Raw genomic sequence first — 7,714 nt, 5'->3', positions numbered from 1 at the left:
GCCCTTACAAGAACCTGACTGTGCTTGATCTCAGACTTTCAAGTCTCCAGGTTTCTGTTGTTTAAGACACCCGATCTGTGGTATTTCATTATAACAACCTAAGCTAAGACAAACACGTACAGCAATTCTTGTAAAGGCAGATATGCTAAATTCGAGCTTCCTTCATTTTATTCTCATTTTCTCAATACCTTTCCTCCTTACCTAAGATTCATACCCAGAAGCCAATGCCAACTCTTCTAGTCAGGGGCACTGAATAACTCTCAGGGGCCATTGGGTATTTGCCCAGTGGCTTGTGAGTGACCTGCAGTGCTTTTACTTTCAAAAGGGCAGAGACACAAAGTATTGCACCATCTCTGTCAATTCCACAGAATAACCTTCTCTCTTCAGAAGGAATTGCTGACGAATGAATTGCTCATTGGGCAAGTCAGACCCAGCTCTAACTTGGTCAACTGGTTTGCTCCCTGAGAATAACTAAGTGGATTTTCCCATTGGTTATTACCAAATTGGAAGGACACTGGTGCAGTTTTAATGATCCCTAGAGTGGCTAAATGGTTTTAGGAACAGATGGACTGTGGATGGACTTGCTCATTCTGTTGACCATTTAAAAGAGATGTATTATCCACAGGTGAGATCATTCTTACCTGTTCCTCCTTTTGGAGGGCAGAGTTCATGATGACTAGAGTTCACACGATATGTGATTAATTCTCTGCATAATCAGGATCTGCAACATCCTGATTGCTCCTACCTGATCCTTCCTGAAGAAAAAAAAGAAAGAATAAATTTTAAAATAAGTGTATTATCATAAGGCATTGAGAATCATCCACAAATATAATTTTGGTTAATTAAAAATCTTTTGTTAAAAATATACATACATATATAATTATGAAAATCATAGTAGTTAAAATAATGATGAAAATAATAATTAGGATAAAGTACTTGGTTTTAATATATATACAAGCAGGTAAATAACAATTAAGATAATAATAGTAATCATTGAATGCTAGAACCATGCTAAAGTTGTTTCATAGGTATTTTCATTGAATTCTTACAATAACTTTCTGGGGCGAAAAATATCCACATTTCACAGTGAAATAAAACAAGATTCTGGGAAGTTAAATTAAATGCCCAGGGCTGGGCGTGGTGGTTCACATCTGTAATCCCAGCACTCTGGGAGGCCGAGGCGGGTTGATCACTTGAGGTCAGAAGCTCAAGATCAACCTGCCCAACATGGTGAAACTCCGTCTCCTCTAAAAACACAAAAAATTAGCCGGGCGTGGTGGCAGGTGCCTGTAGTCCCAGCTCCTTGGGAGGCTGAGGCAGGAGAACGGTGTGAACCCGGGAGGCGAAGCTTGCAGTGAGCTGACATCGCGCCACTGCACTCCAGCCTGGGCGACAGCGAGACTCCATCTAAAAAAAAAAAAAAAAATTAGCCAGGTGTGGTGGCATGTGCCTGTCATCTCAGTTACTTACTCAGGAGGCTGAGGCAGGAGGATTACTTGAACTGGAGAGGCGGAGGTTGCAGTGAGCTGAGATTGCGCCACTGCACTCCAGCCTGGGTGACAGAGCGAGACTCCATCAAAAAACAAAACAAAACAAAACAAACAAAAAACAAAACAAAAACAAACAAACAAAAAATGCCAAGAGCCTGGAACTGCTGAGTGCTAGAGTTGGGATTTAAACCCAGACCACCTTACTTCATGTGCATGCTTTGACTACTCCACTTCACTGCCTTCTCCAGAGGTTTTCTCCCCAAAGAATCTTTGCTTTTGTGCATAGCTCTTAGTTCAGAGGGCACTAAGGAAGAGAAAATGTCACATTTGCTTACCAAAGAAGTTACTGGGAAATCTAGCCAAATGGGTAAAGAAAGTATATCAGTCATGAGGAAAAGAAGAATTGGCAATGAAGGAAACTGGCCAATGTTATCTTCACACTTATCTCTCTATGGGTCCCTGTCTTGCAATTAATAATTTCTATGAACATTAATCACTGGATATCTGACATGCTTCAGTTCAAAGACTATGGCCCAAGTGTTTACCAGCCATTTCCTGTTTTATGGCTGATTTTACCTGAATAGTTGTCCTTAAATCCCTTAAAAATCACAGGGTGTATGTTTTTACCTGGTTTAATAGGCAAAGAACTATAGTTTTTGCTTCCTGATCCCAAATTTCAATGAGCTTTCAAAGAAAGGCTCATAGACATGGCTGTATCCATGCACAAAACTTCGAAGTTATGTTTCTTCATAAGATCTCTATAAGTTGGGAGCTTGAAACCTGAGACAGATTTTAAAGATCACTCTTCTCCTCCCTTTCTGTTTGACTACTTGTCTTCCTATTTTCGTCTTAATAATAATATTAGCCAATATTCCCTGAGTGGTATATTGTACCAGACCCTAAACCTAGAGGCATGAGCTCTCAGAACAACCCTGTGGGATGTGTACGCTTGAAAAGATTGCCACTTAGAGACCTTCAGTCACTTACCCCAAAAGACACAGCAGCAAGTCAGTGGCAGCACCTTTGAATGGGCTTAGCATTTCATTCCAGAGCCTGCACTCCCAGCCACTCATGCTGCTGCTCCCCCTCAAAGGCTTTCTACTTTCTAGCTTTCAGCATTTCTCCTTAGTCCTGGGAAGTATTGTTGGGGAGTATGGCTTTCACACCTGGCACGAAAGAAAAAGGGCTTGGTGAGTAAAGTGAGAGAAGTGTGAGAACATTCCATGCAATCAGGGCAGCTACTTTGGTGGTTCTAAGGAAGTGAACTTTCAGCAGCTCTGTGGTCCGAAGTTCAGGGAAGAGGTGAACGCAGGAAAGGAAAGGGGAGGCGAGGCTATGGGGTTGGACCTAGAGTCATTCATGTTGACTCCTCCTGTGGACTACGTTTCTCAACCCTTTAAAGCGAGAATCAACCATTCAATCTGCACTTGAAAAAGGTTTTGCAATGAGCCATTCATTTTATGTATTCATTCAGCATGCATCTTGACCCAGCAATTAGATATAGGGTACTATGCTTAACATGAGAAATACCAAAAGGAATAGAATGTGTGCCCGACATAAACGAGCTGTCATCCAAGCGAGGATGGTGAATGGAAGGGCAATGTAAAGTGACAACAAACAGCATGGCTTAGAGAAGGAAAGGAAATGGGTTGACATGACAACCCACACACACAAGCTGCATAATCACAGGCAAACCAGGTAACTCCCCTAACCCTCAGTTTCCACATCTATACAATTTCACACTTAATGAACGGGGGGAGCGGAAATAATGCTTATGAGATATATCACAGAGTTCCTATCATGGTATCCAAAGTCAATAATGTTATAGTCATTATGTCAAGAAACAGTTGTCTTTTATTATAAGCCGTATAACGGAGGTACGTTCTATCATGGAAAACAAATTCTGTGATGATAAGGAAGATGTCCCAAAGCATCAAAAGATTTGATACAAGATGTAAATAATTACATGTTTGACAGGCAAACAAGATGGGAAGCGAGAGTCATTCTAGACAAAAGCAATAGCTTCTGCAAAGGCAGAAGGATTGAAGAAAGCGATTGTGTTGTGCTCAAGGGTCGGCAATTTTGGGGAAGCAGTGTGAAAAAATGGAGAGGGAGCCTGCAGCAGGACCTCGTGAGACCTGTGGTCCTCGCTGAGAAGTCTCTTTCCTAGCAAGTCCCTGGAAGTCACGGAATGGATAAAGTTGCAATAGTATTTGCTACACTTCAAAAATTTGATGGAAATAATTTTAGGTTAACAAAGAAGATTTATAAAACCACAAAGATTGTTATTTTCCAAAAGGAAAGCACCCTATGGCAACAAGCTTTGACTGTTTGCCAAAGGATAAAATATTTTCCATGGTGAGAGAAAGGAGAAGGCTGAAGGCTAAATGATCATTCTGCTAAATATATCAATTCATTGCATTCTTCCTGTATTAATTGTATGCTCTTTCTCCTGTTGATTTCTTACACCCAAAACAAGAGAAAAATTTAAACCTCAGCAAGCAAAACAAGAATGACATTTGATGCACTGTGCCACTTTCCTGAGTTGCCTTTGGAAAGGGATGTGGCGGTGAGCCCAGTGAAAGTTGTTCTGGCTGAACCACTCATAGATTTTTTTTTTTTTTTAAATGAAATCCACAAAGATCTTAACACTTGCAGTGTTTCTACTGTTGTTACTCCCTAATGCCAATAGCTTTGGATTTTAAATGACTTGTAAATGAAATACCAATTTGGGATGCCAAAAAATAATCCTGTGAGTGCAATGTAACATTTATTCCTGGTACAAAGTGACCTCCCACTAAGGAATACGAGTCGCTTCGATGTTCTTGCAGTGTTGGCATGAAAAAGGGGCAGATTGATGGCTACTGTTGTTTATCATTACTAGAATCCATTTTGGTTGGAAGATGTAAGAGGAAATCACTGAAAAATATAAAAGAGTGAATAAATGAACATGGGGTTTTCTTGTTGAATTTTCAGCTTAAATCTGGATATATCCAACACTTTTTTTTGCACTAAGTGTATGTTGTTTAGCCCTTATTAAAACTTTCTGAAATGTGGAAGGCTAGCCTTGTGAATTCCATGCAAGGACCACGAGTGAGTTGTACAGTACTTTAGGGTCTTTTTAATAGACCCAAATGACGAAATGCTCATTCTACCCAGCTGCAAACCTAAATGGTGGAAGTGTGGCAATCAGCCTGCCTGTGCTTTCCAAGACAGGCCCAGATGTTCTTATTACTTGCTTTTGATGCAATTACGATGAAGATTAAGATGAGAACTTCCATTTGCTGAGCAGTTACCACGTGCCTGGTCTTGCACTTGGGTGCTTTACATATATGTCATTTAAGCCAGACAACAGTCCTGCCATGGGAACTTGTCTCATATTTTGGTTATTTCTTCTGAGAGGGGAGTACAAGAAACACTCTGGCTGGTGGTTCTGACCTCTCATTAAATGAGATTTAGGCTGTCAAGGAGTCACTATTTAAAAGGGTTATTTTTGAGACACATGAAAGTCATCTTATTACCCTAACCCACCAAAATGAATCTCCAGATTCTGCCTTTAGATCTAAGGCAATAACCTTAGCACTTAATGAGTAAATGTTGTACTTAAATCCTTACAATCTTATTTTTTTGCGGCACATGTGATACACGAGTTGTTTTTGAAATCGACAAAGAGTTGTAAGAGCTTATTTCTGACAGCAGAGGGCAGCCTATGCCTGTGAAAGCAATAAGACCACCCCCCCCCCCCCCCCCCCCCCCCACTAACCCCCTGGCAACCCCACAGATCTAGAAAATATGCGAATCTTCACCCCCTTCTTTTTGTTATATTTTTCTGAAAACTCATTATCTAAATTTAAAATCGTGTTGTTAGATGAGTCTTGGTAGAAAATAATCTTGAAAAAGATTATCTTTGATAAAATAAAGCCTGCTGTGAAACTTTTGACATGGTCATTCCCCTGGAGAATTATTCTATTAGAGAATAATAAATTCTATTTATTTTATTTTTTGCCATATACTTTTTTAAATTATAAAAAACATCAAACATATTTAAAAAAACACAAAAGACATTAAAACAGATAAAGAAGAGTACCCATCACTTACAAATATGAAAGCAAATTGTATTAGATTTTAATTTGCATTAAACTGGAAAACTTGCCTTATTTACTAGCAAAATCTGATTGAAAGGGGTAAATGAAAGAGGCACGAACTACATATCAAAAGCTTGCAGTTGTCATCTTTTGCTGCTAACTCGTTGAAAGGTCTTGAAAACATTGCTTTAACTGCATAATAAAGAACATTGTTGAATCAGACAAGATACATTTTTAAACTGGATTCTGTCTGCTCCTTGCTTTATGTACCTTGGAGAAGTTACTAAACGGCAGCTCTCAGATTTCTCATGTATGGAATGTGGATTAACAACCTTGCCCACTTCATAGGGTGATAAGGATTCCAGGTGAATCACCATAAAGCATTGATCACAGTATCCGTCATTTTATGAGCGTACCGGGGTAATAGGAATGCCTTGGGCTTCCTTCAGCTTCTTCATGGTTGAAATGAGGGAGGCAGAGGAAATCTCTAAGTTCATTCTCAATTAAAATGCTAAATTTTATATGCGTCTAAACTTTTATTGTTAAAACCCATATTGATCTAGAGATACTGAATCAGAGAATCCTATACTTTAGATGTCAGACACTGAAACATACATTGATGGCAGATGGTATAAACCTGCCTTCCTTTTCTGGTTGGTAGTAAAATATCTCTATAGCCAAAAGCTGACAGCTTTAACTATATCATGTTCTTCCATGTATTTCCCCGCAGTTCTTTTATAAGTAAAGGCTATATTATATTTCTTTGTACAATTAAATTGCATCAGAATCATTTATTGGGTGCCTAAAATGTATAAGGCATTTGTTAGCCATTGGAGGGGAAAGATGAATGAGAAATAAATTTTCCCCGTAATGAGATTATCACCTGGTAGAGGAGAATATGATATGATAACAAATAACCAAAATGTAAGAAAGCATGTGGTGATGAGTGCTGTAAGTAAAATTTACTCTGAGAGGACAGAGAAAAATACTAATTAAGAGTCTGTATAAACAAGCCTTCAAAGGCATGTGGGATTTGGATAGGATGAGATGAGGTTGGAATAGGGGGTTGAGGAGAAACATTCTAGACAGAGAGAAGGTTTCAAACACTGGCAAGGCCATGTTTGTCATCTGGACTGGATAGAACAGTTTTAGAACGCGACGTGGCAGGAGAAAGGACTGAAGAGATAAAGGGCTAAATTGTGAAGGGTTTTGAATGCCAAGTTTAGGACTTCAGGCTTTATGAGGAGTAACAAGAACAATGGGACAAGACAAGATGAGAACAGTGCTTTAAAGGGCAGTGGTGGAAAGAAACTAGGGATGTGGGATTGTGTCAGTGGGTGACCTCAGTAGTCTATACAAAGGTGTGACAGACCTGAATGAAGACCCTGGTGGTAGAAAGAGGGTATAGATGTGAGAGAAGTTAGAGGATGAATCATTCATTCATTCCAACTTTATGAAACACCTGCTCTGACCAGGTGCCAGCCTTATATGGAGAAATCAAAGGGAAGTCCAAGATCCCTGCTTAAGGGTAGGTGGGCGTATAATTTAATCACGACTTAGATCTGCAAGGATACATGTCATGGTGGTGGGAAGGGGTGGCTAATGAGGAAACAGGAAAAGTGGAAGGCACTAATGCCATTAATAGAGAATGCCAATGTCAGAAAAGAGGACAATTTAAGGGTGAAGGATGAGATAATTTTGGAATGGAATTCGGTATCTAAACCTCAGTTAGTAGGTGAATGAACACATGCATAAGAATAAAAGAACACACGAACACATGAATGAAAGAACAGAGGAATGGGAACTTTGCCACCCTCCCTGATTTTGGGTACCCAAATATTCTTCTTTTGTAATGAAATCTCTCTAACTGAGCAAATCAGTCGCTGAACATTCTAAAACATTTTTATAATGAGGAGTAAAGAAAGGAGGAAAACAAGATTGTGGCTGAGGTGTTAAGTCTATAGACCTGTATAGCAAAGAGATGCTAAGTTATGTTTTACTTCTGATGCTGTGCTAAAACTGTGTGTCTGTATGTGTGTGAGAGAGGGCAAAAGAGACAGAGAGACTTCATGTTGGACTACTTTACTGAACCATTTGATTTGTAATTAGAGCATTTCTCCCTGTAAAATATTTTTAAAA

At 39.4% G+C, this 7,714-nt stretch overlaps 1 non-coding gene across 1 annotated transcript; it reads left to right on the top strand.

Moving 5' to 3' along the window:
- Positions 1-618: 618 nt before the first annotated feature.
- On the top strand, positions 619-750 carry LOC112630858. Its single transcript, XR_003120987.1, has one exon. It is a non-coding gene; the product is annotated as a U8 small nucleolar RNA (small nucleolar RNA).
- The last annotated feature ends 6,964 nt before the right edge of the window (positions 751-7,714 follow it).

The sequence above is a fragment of the Theropithecus gelada genome, chromosome 8 (genome assembly GCF_003255815.1).
Source record: "Theropithecus gelada isolate Dixy chromosome 8, Tgel_1.0, whole genome shotgun sequence".
Classification (NCBI taxonomy): domain Eukaryota; kingdom Metazoa; phylum Chordata; class Mammalia; order Primates; family Cercopithecidae; genus Theropithecus; species Theropithecus gelada.
Note: the sequence above shows the minus strand (reverse complement) of the source record. Positions and strands in the feature narration are given on the sequence as shown.